The 17243-nt window shown below is 39.0% G+C and overlaps 1 protein-coding gene and 1 long non-coding RNA gene across 6 annotated transcripts in view; one reads left to right on the top strand and one right to left on the bottom strand.

Moving 5' to 3' along the window:
* The window catches only part of HTR1F (5-hydroxytryptamine receptor 1F), a 110038-nt gene that overhangs the window by 77641 nt on the left and 15154 nt on the right, over window positions 1-17243 (top strand). Inside the window, exon 1 of one of the 3 annotated variants that reach the window (XM_048933479.1) lies at window positions 2229-2321. The exons of 1 other annotated variant lie outside the window; for it this stretch is intronic. The gene's annotated coding sequence lies outside the window, so the exon portion shown is untranslated. Of the gene's footprint in view, window positions 1-2228; window positions 2322-3910; window positions 4010-17243 lie in introns of those variants that run through there. One more of the 3 variants, XM_048933478.1, reaches the window with a different exon arrangement.
* Window positions 4324-13254, bottom strand: LOC125688026 (uncharacterized). 3 transcript variants are annotated; one of them, XR_007374576.1, is made up of 5 exons: window positions 13221-13254; window positions 12882-13088; window positions 11438-11600; window positions 9340-9755; window positions 4324-5163 (listed from the first exon to the last, which is right to left on the bottom strand). It is a non-coding gene; the product is annotated as an uncharacterized LOC125688026 (long non-coding RNA). The 3 variants fall into 3 exon arrangements; XR_007374577.1 differs by lacking the exon at window positions 4324-5163 and having other exon boundaries at window positions 8348-9755; window positions 11438-11631; XR_007374575.1 differs by lacking the exon at window positions 4324-5163 and having other exon boundaries at window positions 8348-9755.

Here is a 17243-nt window from a genome sequence, read left to right as displayed (position 1 = left end):
TTGTTCCCTTAACTGGGCAATTTTCATGGCCACAGCTCACTGACAACAAAGCTGAAAGGCAGACCTGTCACAGGTGACTGTTTCTTGAAACGAGATCACAAATAGTTTTTACTATATTGCCCCTTCCATATGTGCATTTGGGCTGCTTTCTTATTTTGCTAGTTTTTCTATGCTCCCTTGTCAGCAGCGAGTCTTAAATGAAAAGGAAGGAAATCTAGAAACCAAATTCCTATGCATTTCCATTCCCTCTCAAAGAAAGGAGGGAAGGGCGTAGGCTGGCAGAAGAAAAACCATGCATAAATGAGGCTTGTTAAGACCACATTTTAACAAAAAAAGGTTTTTCTGGGTGGCGGTGCGTGCATCTGCAGCATCTCATGGGAAAATGTTTGAGTACTTTGAGATCTTGGAGAGTTTAGTAGTGGCTGCTTTTAACAATATCTACTTTAATAAAAAAAAAAATACTCTGTGTGCAAGAAACAATAGGAAAAGCCAGTCTCTTTGAATAATTTAAGAACTTCCCACAAATCAAGCAGTTGTAGGTACTATACATTTTATTATAAAGTTTGAATATTAGGAGGATCTGGGCCTTCATTTCAATTATTCTCTTGCCTCCAATCTATCCTTATCCTTAAGCCAACAATGAAAGCACAAGTTTTATGTATAAAATTTGTACAGTTACAGTTACCTACAGTCAGTATCAAGTCAGAATTATGCATATCCAAACCATGTAGATTTTTTTCACTACAGAAAAGGAAATAAGTTTATAAGCAGAGATTGCATAAAAGTCTCTTCTTTTGCCTTCACTACCTTGAATGTATTAGCGTACGCCTGTAAACGCACACACAATTTGAATAATACATAATCATAATCCTTGAAAGAATGATGTTACAAATAATTCTAAAAACAATACTTCCATGAAAGACTTCCAATCTTCATAAGATTTCCCTAAATTCACATGAGGGGAGGAGTCCAGACGTTAAGCATATCAAATAATGTTTTCATAAAACTCTGCTTTGAATCTCTGTGGCTCAGCATCCAAATCCTTCACAGGATAATCCAGCTTCTTAAGGTCACCAGATTGGTGCAAAAATTCTGTAGTTGGCAAGGTTCAAATCTCATACAGCCTCAGTTCTCTTCTTCACTGTGTGCCTTCAGACTAAAAACCTGGCAAAACTTCTAGGGTAGTCTTTTTTTCTTAAAACATCCTCCAGGGAATTGATGGGTTTCTCCCCAGCTAATTCCTTTCCTAACTCTGCTTATTGTAAACTACCTTTTTTCCTTCCTTTGAAGACCTACTGTTCAATTATAAAGGGAACAAACAATTCCTGTGGGTGCCTAACCATGCCATCTTCAACAGAAATTCCACAGTGACCTCACCATAACGCACATCAGGGTGACTCTTGCCCACTCAGACTATAAACACTCACATAATTCAGCAAGTTTAAAAGTACAATCCATACCCCAACCAGAAACTGTATGTCCTCTACCTTGTTCTTTTGTTGATTTATGCCAATTTAACATCCCACTTTAAGTGCAATTGTTGCTATCATTTGATCAAGGGTTTCATAGGTTTCACATAGGTAGGAAGCTTGGCAAAACAGCATCTGGCAGAAAGGCCTTTTTACCCAGTTTTCAGTGTTTGTGCAGGGCAGTAGATACATAAGATTGCGCTGGCCTTTCTCACCATCTAGAAAATATATCAACCACACGATCAGATAAAGCCATTCAAGGAAAAGGCTGTTTGATTCATAAAAGGAAATACTTCAAAGGAAAATTCATTTGCTTCTTAGAGGTCATTAATCCCACTAAAGTCAGTGGGCAATGAAGAGGTGAAGAGATTAAAACAAGACATTATGGAATCATAAAGATTGGAAAAGATGACTAAAATCATATAGTCCAAAAATCAACACATCACCACCATGTCCACTAACTCATGTCCCTCAGAGCCACATCTCAAACACCCCCAGGGTCAGTAACTGCCATCTCCCCAAGCAGCCTGTTTCAATGCCTCACCACTCTTTCTGAGATGTTTCCAAATATCCAACCTGATATTCATCCTCCCCTGGTGCAACTTTAGGCCATTATCTCTCGTGCTATCGTAAAGACAGGTCTGCCAAACAACCCCTACAGCCCATTACTACGGAGTACTCCACTCCAAGCATCATTCAGTGAAGCCATCCCACCTTGTTTGCAAGGCCTAGATGAACAAATCTCCCCACTCTCCACAGATACAATCCGTGTAAGGAGGAGTACTGGTGCTGAAGCACACATGGCTTCTAGGACAGAGAGCAGAGCACTTGCTGAACTGTGACAATCTCCAGGTGGGTAAAAGCTTTTGTTCAGTAAACTTTAAATTCCTCAGAGGAACCAAGAAATGATGCTTCCTGCCACTCCAAATTATATTCTAGGACTTTTTTTTTTTTTCACCCCCTATCTCAAGAGCTCTGAATATGTTTTGTTCATCAGATGGGTCATCTGGTCATAAGGTTCTGCCTTCTGAGCAGAATCAGGTTTTGTCCAGCTCCTGGCTAAGGGAAAAAAAGTGATCTCAAGCTACAGGAAAATAAAAGGTATCAAGGGATATAGCAAGGAAGTAAATCATCATTAAGACATAAATCAAGTGCTTTGGAGCTGGAGTAATCTTTCATGCCTTTGGTTTCAACTCTTCTTCAAGCATCTTAACATGGAATGGTGGTGCCCTTGCTGTAACCAGGCTGTTAACAGAGCCTTGCAGAGCTGTCAGCAAAGCAACACAGTGATGCTCCAGCTGCTTCTCAGTTGAGGTTTTTAAGAGACGCCACCCACTCTCGGGAAGGGTATCAGTCTTCATACATTGAGAGCCAGATGATCCCACTTCAGGGACCATGTCCTATACTCTTCACAGTCTGTGGTATTCTTGGCAGGATATTTTCTTACTGGAGGTGTTGGTGGCCAGAAATCAAAACACTGTAATGGACTGAGAATAAGAAATGTTGCAATGCTTTTTAAGAATTGCTTGGGTCGTTTTCAACAGCAGCAACTTAAAGGCATACTTTAAGATAACCAACTTATTCTTAAAGTCTGACAGACTTTCTAGTATTCTTAGAACACGTGCAGATTGCAGTCTTCCACTTCTCTTTGTTCTGCATTACCAAAGGCTTGAAAAGTTAAAAGACTTTCACCCATTTAAGAAAAGACAGATATGTACGTTGCAGAACTGAATTTGTGGCCTTTCCATTTCTCATAGAAGATCACCATTGTTTTAGGAGCTGGACTCTATGATCATTATATGTCCCTTCCAACTCATGACCTTCAATGATTCTAGGAACAGGTTGCTTTATGCCTGAAGTTAAACATACATTACATCCAGAACATCACTGCAGGGGAAGAAAAAAATTCACCAGGACAGAGCGTAAGAGACCAAATACTGCTAAGCATCAAGCATAAGTAAGCTTTAATATTTAGGAGAATGTGGAAGGGAAGAGATCCCTATGGAGCTGCATCTCATATAACAGGTTGTGGTCTCCAGTAAGATAAAAGTTGCCTATCGCTTTTAGCAAAATCCCTCTTCTTTGTACTGACTTCTAAGGAAAGGGGCTGAAACAGGGCAGACTCCTTTTGAGAAAGCATGCTTTCCAGAAAGATTTCCTTGTTCCTCTCCCTGCACTACAGGTGTGTGTGCACAAAACCACTGTAAGTCTCACCTTCTAACTAGGAGGAACTTACTGCAAACCAAAGGGAAAGGCTAACTAGGGGGAAAAAAAGATGAGAAGACTTATCCTCTTATTCAAGCCGCTAAGCATGTCAGCATACTCACTAGAAAGCACTCCTCTGCTCTCATGTCTTTTAGAAGGCGGATTCTATGTTTGGCACTCTTAATGATGTAAACTCCTCTGCTGGAAAACACATTCCATAGGCAGGTTACAGAGTACTGCAAGGGCAAAGGGAACATCACAAGCAGAGTGCAGGCTGGGGTGAAGAAGATCTCGGTATTTGCTCTGCGCTCCTTCCTGTCCATCTCCTGCAGGAGGTAGGACAAGGCACTTAGCCTTCCTATACTTACTTACTTACTTTCTCTCTCTCTCTCTCTCTCTCTCTCTCTCTCTCTCTCTCTCTCTCTCTCTCTTGCTGTGGTTCTTTTTGCACGTGTGTCTGTTTTGCCTTTTGCTTTTTGTTGTTTTTTTGTTTGTTTGTTTTTAAAGCAGAGTATAACATTAAGCTCTAACATTGAGAATTGGTGTTTAAAGGGCTTTAGTGTTTAGGTTATATAAAAACACAACTCAGAAAGTCTGACCGTTAGCCATCATTTACTAATATGCATTTATTCTGTCCAGAGAGGGACAGTAACGCCAACAGATCCACATACCAGCTGACAGTAGTTTCATCCTTTTCAGTAAGATAGAGCAGAATAACAACATACTTAAAGAGAATTATCTGTCACTCACAGTATGAGTAACATTTGTACTGTCCGTGGTTGTGAAAGCAGAGAAGAGATAACTGACAATAAATAGCCATTCTTCAGTTTACAAACTGAAATAAGTATTTTCAAGATGCTAGCAGCACCATGTAGCTTGCCTCAGAGAGCTAAGAGCGCTCAAATTTAAGGCCTTCACATTTGGCCATTACAGAATAGAAAACTGAATCACTTGAAATAACCAGCTATCACAATTAATGATATTTAGTAAGCCAGAGATCAAAAAGTTGAGAACAGGATCATTATTGACGTTGGGAAAATAAGTCTTCTTATTTCTTATACAACAATGAATAAAAGCACTACTCCTAGAAAAAAAGCTGTTTTGAAGTGAAATATTGAGCAAGTAGTTATGTTCTCACTGCACAGACATGTTTGTTTACATTAACTGCAAGAAACAGAGTACTACACTTCATTGTGGCTTTAGGCTTCTGTAAATCAACGCTGCAAAATTAAGTTTGTCCCATAATGAACTAGATGTCATTTGGCACTTTGTTTCTTAGAGAATTTGCCAAGCAATGGCACACCTCCAGAGAGCATATCCAGAGCTTCTGATCACAGGTCTGCACCTTGAATCCTACACAGCAGCTGAAGGCATTCCATTTGGGCTCCACATTCCCAGGGTATTCTTACAGCACTGGTATTACTGGGTGATGCTAACTTCTGCTCAGCTGAATCAACCACAGGGGAACCATTAACTCCTCTCCTTGCCACTATAGGAATTGAACATACTTTTATTGCATTTTTGAAGCAATATAAAAATATTAATGAGTACAGCAGAGCAGAACAGAATCAAAAAACTTTCATGCAGAACACTTGGGAGGAACTGAGACTGAGAACAAGGTTGTAATAGTCACCTACTTCATTTAGAGAGGCCCTAAAGCAAATCAAGTGCTGGACTGCTGTGCCCTGAGGATGGTCTGGATGCTGCCTTGCTGTAAAGCTCATTCTTCCCAATCAGAGTAGCAGTGGATATCATTGTAATTTATAGTGGCTGGCAGACTCCATGGGAAGGAGAAGGGAACACTAAATCTCTGACCTAGACTCTCACATAAACTTACCCTTCCCATTAATTAAGGTACTAGCTTGTAGCTGGCATACCCCCATTTTTTAAGGCTTGAGAGACAAGAAAGATCCTTTTAGACAAGGCCAGCACAGCAGTAGCAAGCTTCACCGCAGCTATTGAGTAAGCCCTTCATCTGTATGTTACACAGCACATACATCTGGTCAGATAATTTTATGTCAGCAGTAATCTATTACATCACTCCAAATCTAACTATAAGAAAGGGAAAACAACTAAGATTGGAGGGAGGGGGGTAGTTTTGTTTGGTTGGGTTTTTTTAAGCCTTTGTTCTTGAGCACAGGGCTGTTGAAGAATGCTGTGCTGGTCCAGAAAGCTCTGTAAGAACATCTACTGGCCCCATCTGCATTAGCCATAAATTCCAGCTGTCCAAAAACAAATTTGCTCCCACAAATAGAATCCATTTTCTTGTCTTTTTTTAAATCTCTGAATAAAAGAAAAAAATCTTTCTGCTTGGCTGCCAAAAATCTGTGAATAGCCACTAAGAGTAGCTGTGAACTGAATCTTTCTTTGTAAAGTACTTTCAAGCCTCCACTTCCTTAAGCAGGAAACAGGTTGGCTGGTATAGGTCATTCTTCCTTCCCTGTGGTAGCTTGGCTTTTGCTGTTCTAATGACTGTCTTCCCCCTGAAGGAGTTTGCTTTCAGCTGGTCTCTGTGGAGCAATGTGCCAACCAGGAAAGCAGACAGTGAGCTCACATTGTTCCATGCACTCAGTGCTCTCTCTGACCAATTGCTACCACCTCCTGCCATGGCAGAGCACACGGTGGTAATATGTAAATATCAAAAAGAATGGAAAAGTATCTTTCTTGCTAGCAGAACTTTAATAATACACTTTGCTGTACTGCTATATTTATAGAAGGTTTGAATATCTCAGACTGTTATCAGCTGAAAACTGTTTCTTTACGGAGTACACTTTTTTCAAATAGCCAAAATAGTCTTCTGGACCAAGCTTCATAGACTGTTAATAGAAATCAATCAAACAGATTTGCAGGTTCAGCTCTATCAAAACCATCCTAAAAGATGCAATTTCTTTTTTCAGAAAAAACAAACAAACATAAGCTAACCCTTTCCTGCAACTAAAAACTACAGTTACATTCAATCTGAAGACCATCCATAAGAACGGATGGCCAACTGTCATATTTGCCTTCTAGTAAACACAGATTGTATAGAACCTGATCTTCTATTTCAAAAAAAACAAAAAACAAAAAAAAAAAAAAACACAAACCAGGAACGTTTTCCCTTACATTACTCTGAGATATTTAAGTTTGAAAAGGTATTTGTGACAAGCACCAATGGTTTTCTGGAACTAGTGCACAATGCATCAAGCAAAGAATAGCATTTCTATGGCAACTGTCTCATCACATTTCAGAGATGGAAGAACAAGAAGCACTCTGCTTCTATGTTTTCAGTTTCCTTAGTAGTATCTTGTCCTTCCATTCACCTAGAACTTCATAACCAAGGTAGGAGAAGGACACTTTTCAGTTGAGCTCTGTAGAAGTTGTCAAGTGCTGGGCTATTTGCTCATTAAAGCTCTGAACCAACAGTGCCACAAGATCAGTGTTGTTTCTGTCTTTGCTACAGCCAGCTATAACTTTAAGAGCTTGCCATTTGCCTAGGACATCTGGCTGCCAAGGATAACAAACTGAACACAGCCCACTTTATCTGTGCTGGAAGCGTTTCTAACAAACCTAGTCACAGCAACTTTAGGCTGGCATCTCCATCAACTGAGAAGAAAAAGTCTGGTACATACAACTCATACCAGCACAGCAGCTGCCATAGCCCCTGCCCTAATGAAAGCAGTCCAATTGTCCTCTGGCTTCCCAGCCTAACTCAGTTCCTCCCTCCCACACCTCCCCTTCACCCTCAAGGTAGCATTAGTCACATTTCTTCCTACGCTTCAGAGAAGATCCGAGCCAGCTATGTCATGCCATAAGCAGCTTGCTTACGGCAACCTTGAATCATACCTTTACCCCAAAGAATAGCATAAAGATATTGTTCACATTTGTTCTGTTCTTCTAATTGCTTCACTTCAGCATGCCTCATGCAGAAAATGAGGTGTGAGACCTGGAGTCAGACAACCATGAAAGACCGAGGAACAGCAATAGCAGCGAGAATGGCCTTTGTGCTGCTGGCCTGCTTATTTGTACCTGCTCACTCAGACTGCTGTGATCTGAATGCAGAGTCAAGCTGCTCAATTTTAAAAATTGAGGAAGAGACAACATTTATTTTTAGCAAGCAAAGCAGCTTTTGTATTCCGGAGAGACCTGAAAACCTCTCTTCTGTTTCTTTTTCTTCCTCAAATGGCTACCTTAATGTCCCTTAGATAGAAAAAAAAATAGCAATTTTTTTTGGTAAGGACTATAAACAGATTCAACTCATTTTGCACCTCAAACTAGATATCACAGAAGAGAGCACCATTCAACCGTTTCAGCTTTCAACATCTTTCTTGATAAATGTTTAAACTTTTACTGTGTTAAAGACTGAAATTTATCAGTCACAACCCAAATTTCTTTATGCTTTGTTCAAAACATAAAATATGTAATTTCATGTGTTAAGGAGCCGTTGCAAATTTTTCACAGAAAAAATAATTTCTGCCTTATTTCATTTTTCTTTTCTTCAAGTTCTGAGTAGTGTCAGCATGCTCAGGCTTAGAAATATTGTACTGGCATGCTCTAAAACTTAACGTGAATCGCAATGGACTTTGCTTCCAACACTTCCTTCCCTCCCTCAACCACACTATATAGTCAGAAGAGCCCAGAGCAAAACCGTGCTTAGGAGAAACTGATAGTATTTCCTAGGTAAAAATTTATTTCTAGTCCTAATGAGGATGATTTTTCAAGATACAGGGTTAGTTCTTCTATGCTGCAAGCAGGATCATGTACAGGAAGATGGTATTTTGGTACTTGAGCTTACTCGGCTTGTTACTGAAAAGGTCATTTTAAAATAAGTTATTCCAAACATTTTCATGAGATACTTAACTGATTGGTAAAAATCAGTGAAGTCCAGCAAATTAATTAAAAGAAAAAAACTTCTTCAAGCCTGTAAAACATACATACTTAACAAATTTATCTCTTCATTTGTACTTAAGGATAACTTGCACCATATATGCACACAAAGTCTTCCCAATAACCTCGCCTTCCCTGTCATGTAACATCAGCTATAAGCTTAGGTTCATTACACTAATAAGATTGTCTATACTTTAATACTTTCCAACAAAAATTAATGTAATCAGTCTGCCTTTCTAAAAACAGTTATATGTATTACAAAAACACATTAAGCAAATATTTATTGTGGCATTTCTACTGCTTCATGCTGTAGCATTATGTTAATCAGTAGCTGTCTTATATAAATGAGTTTTGTAGGATTCAAAATAGAACAAATAAGATAATGGAATAATTGGTATTCTATTAACAAATTAGTGTTAGTACTGCAGAAAACCTTGCTTACTCACCCTCCACTGTAGCATGTCAGACAGGATTTAGGGGCCAGAAGAGTTGAAGATGATAAAGATTCTCTCTGGGCCTTAAATTCATCAGGGTTTCATAGAAAGTGAATACAAGATCGACCCTCTTCTTGTGTAGTTATACATCACCCACTTAATTATTGGCTCACTATGACAGTCAGCTCCAAGATAACATAAAAAAAATCTGGACAGTTCAAGGGAGATTCAAACAAGGAGCCATTCTCAGGTGCAGCAGGAAGGGGAGAGATGTTTCAAAATATGAAGCTTCCTATGTTTCAGGGTACAAAAGTCCTAGAAATCCCTCACAACCATTTTTAAACGTAGAGTAACTGCACAGTACCTACCATAGTTCTCCTTCCTATACACGTCATCACTGCAATGGAGGAGCTTGGAAACATGGTACAGTATTTGAGGGCCTTATTAAGAAGATAAATGTATTCAAGTTATTACTTGAAAAGTGAGAAGTCTTTTGCTTGCCAGGATTATCAAACCTGACAACATGCAGTAAATACTATGTGTCTTCTATTAAAACAATGCTTCCCACTAGTTTAATAATTACACCTTTAAATCCCAATCTCTAAACCAAAAGAATAAGCCAAAAGTACAGCAATTTGGCAGACAACATTTTGAGATTGTGCAGCTGCAAACAAAAAACAGCACTAATGTGATGATGAGAAAGGTGACAATTTGGTCTTTTCTAAGCAGATGTTTTTTCCAACAATCCCCTTTCCAGTGGGAAAATGGTATTATAATCTTGAATCTGCAAAGAAGAATATTTAAACCAGTTCAAATGGACAGTTCCTGCTGATAAAGTTTTAAAATATTTCTGCACGAATTAAGTATAAATTTACAGAAACCATTGGCTGATCTAATACATTTTATACTTTTTTAAGAAAACAAGTATAGCTGAAGTGAAAATACCAAGAAGCCAGCCTAGCTGCATATGACACCAAAAAAAAAACTTTCTATGATTAATTAAAAAAAAAAAAGTAAAGAACAAACAAATGCTACTTCAAATAAATACAGTACAGATTAAGCAATAAAATCCTATGAAACCTATTGCGAGTACCAGCAAGTTAAATAAGTTAACATGTAAAAAGAGAGGGAAAGACACAGTGTACAAGCTTCTCATTACTGAGCCTGCACCAGCGCCAGGCAGAACTGCCTATTTTAAAATAATGGTCCAAAGGACCTTCTCCAAGATATCCATGTGTTTACTTAGGAGGGAGGATGCGAAAATTATTTAAAGTAACTCCTAAGAGTATCAGTGTTGGAAAAGCAATATAACCAAATCCACATTGCGAGGATGACACTGAGCCCAACACATCACAGAATCAGACCTAGCTCACGTCCAGAAGATGTTAATAATTGACTGCTATACATACAGACTCCTAGTTTTCAAGTTAATAGACATAAATACAGTGATTGCGTCTACGTGTACCTCAAAGTTGCAGACAAACACTTCATAGTTAAAGTTTCTGCCACAAAATTATAGAATGGCCTGGGTTGAAAAGTGCCTCAAAGATAACCCAGCTTCAATCTCCCTGCCATGGGCAGGGCTGCCAACCACTAGACCAGGCCACCCAGAGCCACATTTCCCTGGTCTCCCTAGTGATCCCCAATACTCACACATCTGCTGCAGTTTCCTTTGAGAAAGATTTCCAGAGGAAATTAATTAAAATACTGAGACTTTTAATTTAGGGTACTTTCTAATTAAGCTACCAATATTTAAAGCTTCCGACTTCTGAGACTCATTGTTCATTGCACAGGAGGAGAAGAGAGTAACAATTCATAGTCTTTATAGAGACATATTAAATTAAAAAAATCTAGCAGCTTGCAGTTTCATTTCCTTGAAATTAGAAATGCTTGTGTAGCTTAAAAGAAGTAAATCACTGTACTTTGCTATGTTAGACAGCGGCCCTCAGCACATTCCACTGTCCATGTTTTAAAAAGGCGCACTCAAGCATATAAATCCTTTGAGATTTTAATTACAGTGATGTAGACTCACTAGAAGTTCTTTAGTTCCATATACTGGGACACTGCATCACATCTAAGGTTTTCATGTTCTCACTTATGATAAACTGGTTAATACAAAAAGGATAAAAGCCAAATGGTACTATATACCATTTTCTAATTAGAAGACAGAATTAGATTTTTAATGTCAAAAGGATTACAGGAAAGCACCTAGCTAATAAGCAAAGAGTTAACATGGACTGAATGAGATGAAGACTTAGATCATTACTGCCTGTCCATCGAGTTCCCCTTTACAAGGATGTAAGGGTAGATGGTGAACACCTATGGGATAAATTCCCTAGGAGAAATGGTCCCAACATTAACACTACAAATTTGCCTGTAAGCTTGTTGTGATTAGGTAGGCTTGTCATGAGAAACACTCCAGGCATGCCCCGTTGGAGAAGCATTGCAAATGTGATATCCCCATACCTTTTTAGCAGTTCTACAACCTCCTTGGACCACTGTGTATCATTACTGTAGACATGATAAATGTTCTGTTTGGAAAATTCTCTGCTAACTTCTTATTATTGGTGTACTTTCATCAGGATTCATTTCCTTCAGCCGTAGAAGTCCACACCGCAGATTCCTGTGTCTGTATTAAGATTCATAGGCTCCATTTATTACTAGTCAGGAGAAATAAGCACCTTCAGACATGATTCATCTTACCAAAATGAAGCAGTTACTTTAGGATAAGAATAACTGCACCCTAAAGAAGCCCATTTCTCACTGTGTAGGGCAACAATTCTGAGTTAGATAGCTGCATTAAGTAAAATCAACCCTGCCATTTGTATTTTAAAGCAATTTTCCCCCAGCATTCTCTCCCCATTTCAACAACAGAGAACTGAAATTTTACACAATCACAAGGGGAAATTTTAAGTGATAGTATGTTAGAGAATTCACTCTCAAAAGATTTGTTCTAATTTTAAGAGCAGTTCCCAACAGAAGGAAATCACCAATTTGCTCTAATTAATGTGGTTGAACATGTGTACTAAAGTTATCTTCCTCTATTCTCCACCCTCATGTTCAATAACTTGACAGAATACTTCATGCTCTTAGGTGCCTATTTTAATTTGAAACACTCTCTGAATAGCACTTGCAGCTAATTGATTTGCTTTAATTTACTTTCAGCCTGCTATCTAATATTCCAGCTTGGTGTTTTTTAAATTCTGAATGCCTCAGAAGGTCTTTCTGTAAGAAAAGCTTCTCTAAGGGGTTTTCAAGTCACAGTCCATGGACAAAGACGCAACGGGAGGACATGCATCTCCAGTTATGCTAGAGGTGCACAAGGCAACTCTCATTCCCACTCATTTCCTGACCAAAAATATTTAATCCTTTTGACTAGCAGAAACAAGGAGACACAGTGCTAGTCAGTGCTTCCCCCTTTGAGATTTATAACATGGGTGACTGTTAGGGCCATTTATCTTAAGCTCTGAAATGGTCATTTCCAGACAAGAACATAAGGTGGTCAAAGTGGGAGTTAGCTGACTTTCCCAGTTCCAAATCCATCCTACAAACACAAACCTAGTTATGTTATTTCATCCAGTCATTCAAGCAAGGTATCACTATATTAGAATAAAAGTTAAACAGACATTTCTCCTGTACCAAAAGCTTAAGTCTAGGGATAGGCTTCTCTGACAAGGGGAATAAGTAAACAAATAAAAAGCCAGATTCTGGTTACTTTAATCCTCCACCCACCCTCTACCAAAATAGACAGGCTTACTAAGTGTCAGATACAGAGATAGACCTCATCCTTAGAAAGGAAGCCACCAATGTTAACAGTGCAGCCTACCAACTACTTTTGCTTCACACGCATAGTTTGCTTGCTGAGACACTATATGCAATAAGAACAGCATCAGATCCCTTCAGGGCTCACCTGCAAACATCTGGCATGACCTTCCCAGAACAACACTGATGGGGGTCTCTTCTCATAGAAGACAACACTCTCAGACACACACTTTGATTTTTGGGAGGTACTTTCTGGAATCAGGAGCTGGACTTGATGATCCCTGGGGGTCCAGACTAGAATATTCTATGATTCTACATCGACATAGCCATCTCAGATGGAGAAAGGACAGATTTCCTAGCAAAGTGCAGGTGTAACACAATGGAAAGCACAAGACAGCAAAGCAGCAAGGTCCCAAACCACAGCAAGTGAGGACCTGCTTAGACATTGCAGCAGTAGGCGTAGAATTAAGAAAAAGAAACTGTTTACCTTCAGAAAACCTATGAAGCCCTCAGGTAGTCAGGAATCTACAGGTGACCTCCTCTCCACTGCCAACCCTTAAATGAGATCTGGGAAGCTGGATCCTGGCTCCATCCCTTCCTGCCACTCAACTGCATTGCTTGCACCTGAGCTCCCTTGGGTTGGCCCTGCCTTCCCACAAGATGCTCAATCACTACTTCAAGCTGTGACTTAGTATTTCCACTACAACAGGTTAACTTGACAAAGAGGAAAATTTGATCCTTTGAAGAAGATTATTTTCAGCCACACATTTGTTTCTGGAAAATTAGTTTTCTTAGTAGAGATGATAAGACTTAGAAAGAACTCTTACAAAAAAGTATCCTTCATGGGTACATCCTTGGGTTATGTCTTTTTATGAAAAAGACTTCCAACCCATATCTCTGCACCAAGGACCTTCTTCTATCTTTTTACTATTAAAGAACTCAAGTAGTACTTTCTCAAAAAAAATGTCTTACTTGCTTTTCTTGGAGAAAAATTGACAGTTGTTGACCAGCTGAATAGTATTTAATGAAGATACTCTGTTCATATGATCTACTAGAAACTAAGAAAATTATCACAGCCTTATTCAAGGCATGACAAATATTTTCACTTGTCGTATCTGAATTTTTATTCTTAGTAGCTTAAGGCACTTAAACTTAGATGGCCCTTCCTCAGAGGAGACGTCTTTTGGCAGGATGATTGGAATGCATCAAGTTCATCATTTCATTTCAATGTACCCCGTGCATCCAAACTTCCTAAGTACTGATGCTTTAGGAGAGCAGACATTTTCTAGCTGTCTGAACAAATGGCGGGGCAGAAAAGTGCTTACCCCTCAACCCTAGCTTACACATTCAAAAAAATCACTTATATAGATCCATCTACAGTTCCATATCTGAGTGAAATCATAAACTCCAAGATGACAGACAGTGTGCCCCAGTGGCCAATGGCATCCTGGCTTGTATCAGGAATGGTGTGGTGAACAGGACTAGGGAAGTCATCCTGCCCCTGTACTTTGCATTGGTGAGGCCTCACCTCGAGAACTGTGTTCAGTTTTGGATACCTCAGTACAGAAAGGACATTGAGATGCTGGAGCAGGTCCAAAGAAGGGCAACAAGGCTTGTGAAGGGCTTGGAGAACGTGCCCTATGAGGAGAGACTGAAGGAGCTGGGGCTGTTTAGTCTGGGGAAAAGGAGGCTGAGGAGAGAACTTATGTTCTCTTTAAATACCTGAAAGGTGATTGCAGCAAGAGCAGGGTTGGTCTCTTCTCACTGGTAACAGGATGAGGGGAAATATCCTCAAGTTATGAAAGGGTAAGTTTAGTGTGGATAACAGGAAAAACTTCTTTATAGAAAGGGTTGTTAAGCACTAGAATAGGATTCCAGGGAGGTGGTTGAGTCACCATCCCTGGATGTGTTTAAAAACCCTTTGGATGTGGTGCTCAGAGACATGATTTAGCAGAGGGTTGTTAGAGTTAGGTCAGTGTGGTTAGGTTGTAGTTGGACTTGATGATCTTTAAGGTGTTCTTCAACCTGAGCAATTCCTACTATTCTATGATTAAAAACAGTAAGTTCTTAGTATCATTCTGAATGGTAAATTCCTTATCTTTAAGAGTTTTTCAGTAACCTTAATGCCCATTACTCTTTCATTCAGTTCTACAGGTTTAATATCACAGAGTATTCCCCCTTACATTCATAGGGCAAGCATTGTGTTTTTTCCATTAAAAGAAGTCCTCAAGAAATCCAAATAAGAGCTAACAGGGACACCTGTAACATTTCAGCACATTTAGGCTGGGCTTCTACCTTGTGCTTCAGAAAAACTGTGGGGGAAAAAAAAGAGAAAAAAAAGAAAGCCAAAACCTTTCTACCTGGGAAATGCATCAGGAATGATTTGCTGCTAAGCTTTCTGCTGCAGAATTAATGGACAGTGCTCACTGCTCAGACTCCTTGAAGGCTGTACAGCAATTGGCAACAGTGAGTCAGTTACCTTTCCTGTGCCTATTGGTATGGATGGGGATAGAAAGCCAGATGGGAGCATCTGGTCAAATTGCATAGAAAGACTGTAAAAAAACTAAAAACTGTATGAAACAGAATTTTGAGGTCTTGTCTCGCCCATACAGACAGAGGGACCCAGAACTACAAATGTAGCAGTAGAGAAAAAAACAACTACTTAGTTTGCCTTGAGCAAACATTTTGTACACTGCTGTTGAATTAAAGCAAAAGACAAAAAACTTGGCTTTAACTTCAGCAGCTTCTGGCAGGGGGGTTGGGAGGGTGAAATTTCAGCTTCTTAACTGCTAGCATTATAAAAAATCTGAAAAGTTACTTTAAAAATATTAATCCAAAATATCATGTGCTATTGATAATCCAGATGATCAAATGCATAGGAAATCTGGATAATTGAACATGTATACATGTATGATTTTTCTATTGCCACTCACTATTATTACTACCATAATTCTATGCACTGAAGGGCTACACCCCTTGTATAGAAAAGGTTCATTTCATTAACATCATATCCAAAAGTGGGAAAATTGCAGTAGTGCCTAGAGAAACAGAGGTATCATTAAGACTGAATATACAATCAAACAGAAGTGTACCTCCTGACACAGTGTTTGCAATACAGCAGATGAGGGAAATGCTATTAAATGACAGTTCTGCTAAATCTCTACAATTTGAGATACTTAAGTATAACTTATTTCCCAAGAGCAAGGTTGATAGTCCATTGCTCTAAATAATTAACCAACACTAAATGTCCTTTAAAAATATGCAGGAAGTCAATTGGGTGTTGAAAGTCTCTCAAGAAATTGGTGGATGAGGTTCTTTATCCTGTTTCATGGAGTCTGAGACACTTTTATGAGCTTTATTCTGGTCATAAACAGAGCTTTAGGAGAAATAAGCAGTTGATTCTATGCCTTTCGGCTGAAGTTAATAAATATGGGCAGTCTTGGTTGTCTTTGCAAAAAACTCGCCTATATATGACTACAGCAATAGCACTAGAAGCTTCTTTATAGGTGGTAAAACAGAACTTTTAAGCCACACAAAACTAGGTCCAGGAGGAGGTATTTGGATTCCTCAGGCCCTACCAACCGAATCATTAATTCTCTAGTGTCTGGAGCATACATATAGGAATATAAATATCACAATTGAAGAGGACACAGGATCTGAATGTGTCTTTAATGTTATGATCAAACGGTCATAAAGGGCAGTAGACTCTTAAATGAAAAGCAAATTCTTGAAATAGCAAGAATGGCACGGACTGACGTTTTTACCACAGTCAGAAATTCCTATGCTCATCAGTCTCTTTTTTTGATAGATGAATGATCCAAATATTGCTTCTCCCAGGAGCCCCAAGCAACATTTGTGACAACCTTAAAGGCAGTTACTTTTAAGTCTATCTGCTCAGATACTACACATCAAAATGCTTAATAGAACAGCTTAAGCTTTTCAAAGGCAATTGCCTCTTATGTAAAAACAGTGAAAGGTGTGTCACAGAACTGCTTTTAAATCACAAGTGCAGCAATCATGATCCACGGTAAGTCGAGAATATTAAAAAGATATATTCCTGTATGCAAGTCATCATAATTTTTACTACTATTTTTAGTATGAATCTGCAATGCAGCCAATACATGCAGATGAAGAAGCCTGAAAAAAAAATAATTGCTATTATTATTCTTACACAGTGAAAGTGAAACATTTAGTTGCAGTCAAAAAAACTAATGCTTCAGTTCCAGACTGTAAAATAGCTATCATGCTATGGAATTGAGCAAATAACAAGGCCCCTGCCACCGTTTTCCTAAATAGATATCTCTTCTCAACAATTACACCACAGATTTTGTTACCACAATACATTCAGGGACACAGCTGAGCTTCCTTCTGAGGCATACTTCTTACCCACACAAAAATTCAAGAGAGCACGCTCTCAGTAGATGAATAAAAGGTCACAAGTACCTCTTCCCTGCTCTTACATGTCAGCAAAAGGAAAATCTCCAAGACATCAACCCCTTGTATTTTGAAG

This window comes from Lagopus muta, chromosome 1 (genome assembly GCF_023343835.1).
Source record: "Lagopus muta isolate bLagMut1 chromosome 1, bLagMut1 primary, whole genome shotgun sequence".
Taxonomy (NCBI): Eukaryota; Metazoa; Chordata; class Aves; order Galliformes; family Phasianidae; genus Lagopus; species Lagopus muta.
This window is presented reverse-complemented; position numbering and strand designations above follow the sequence as displayed.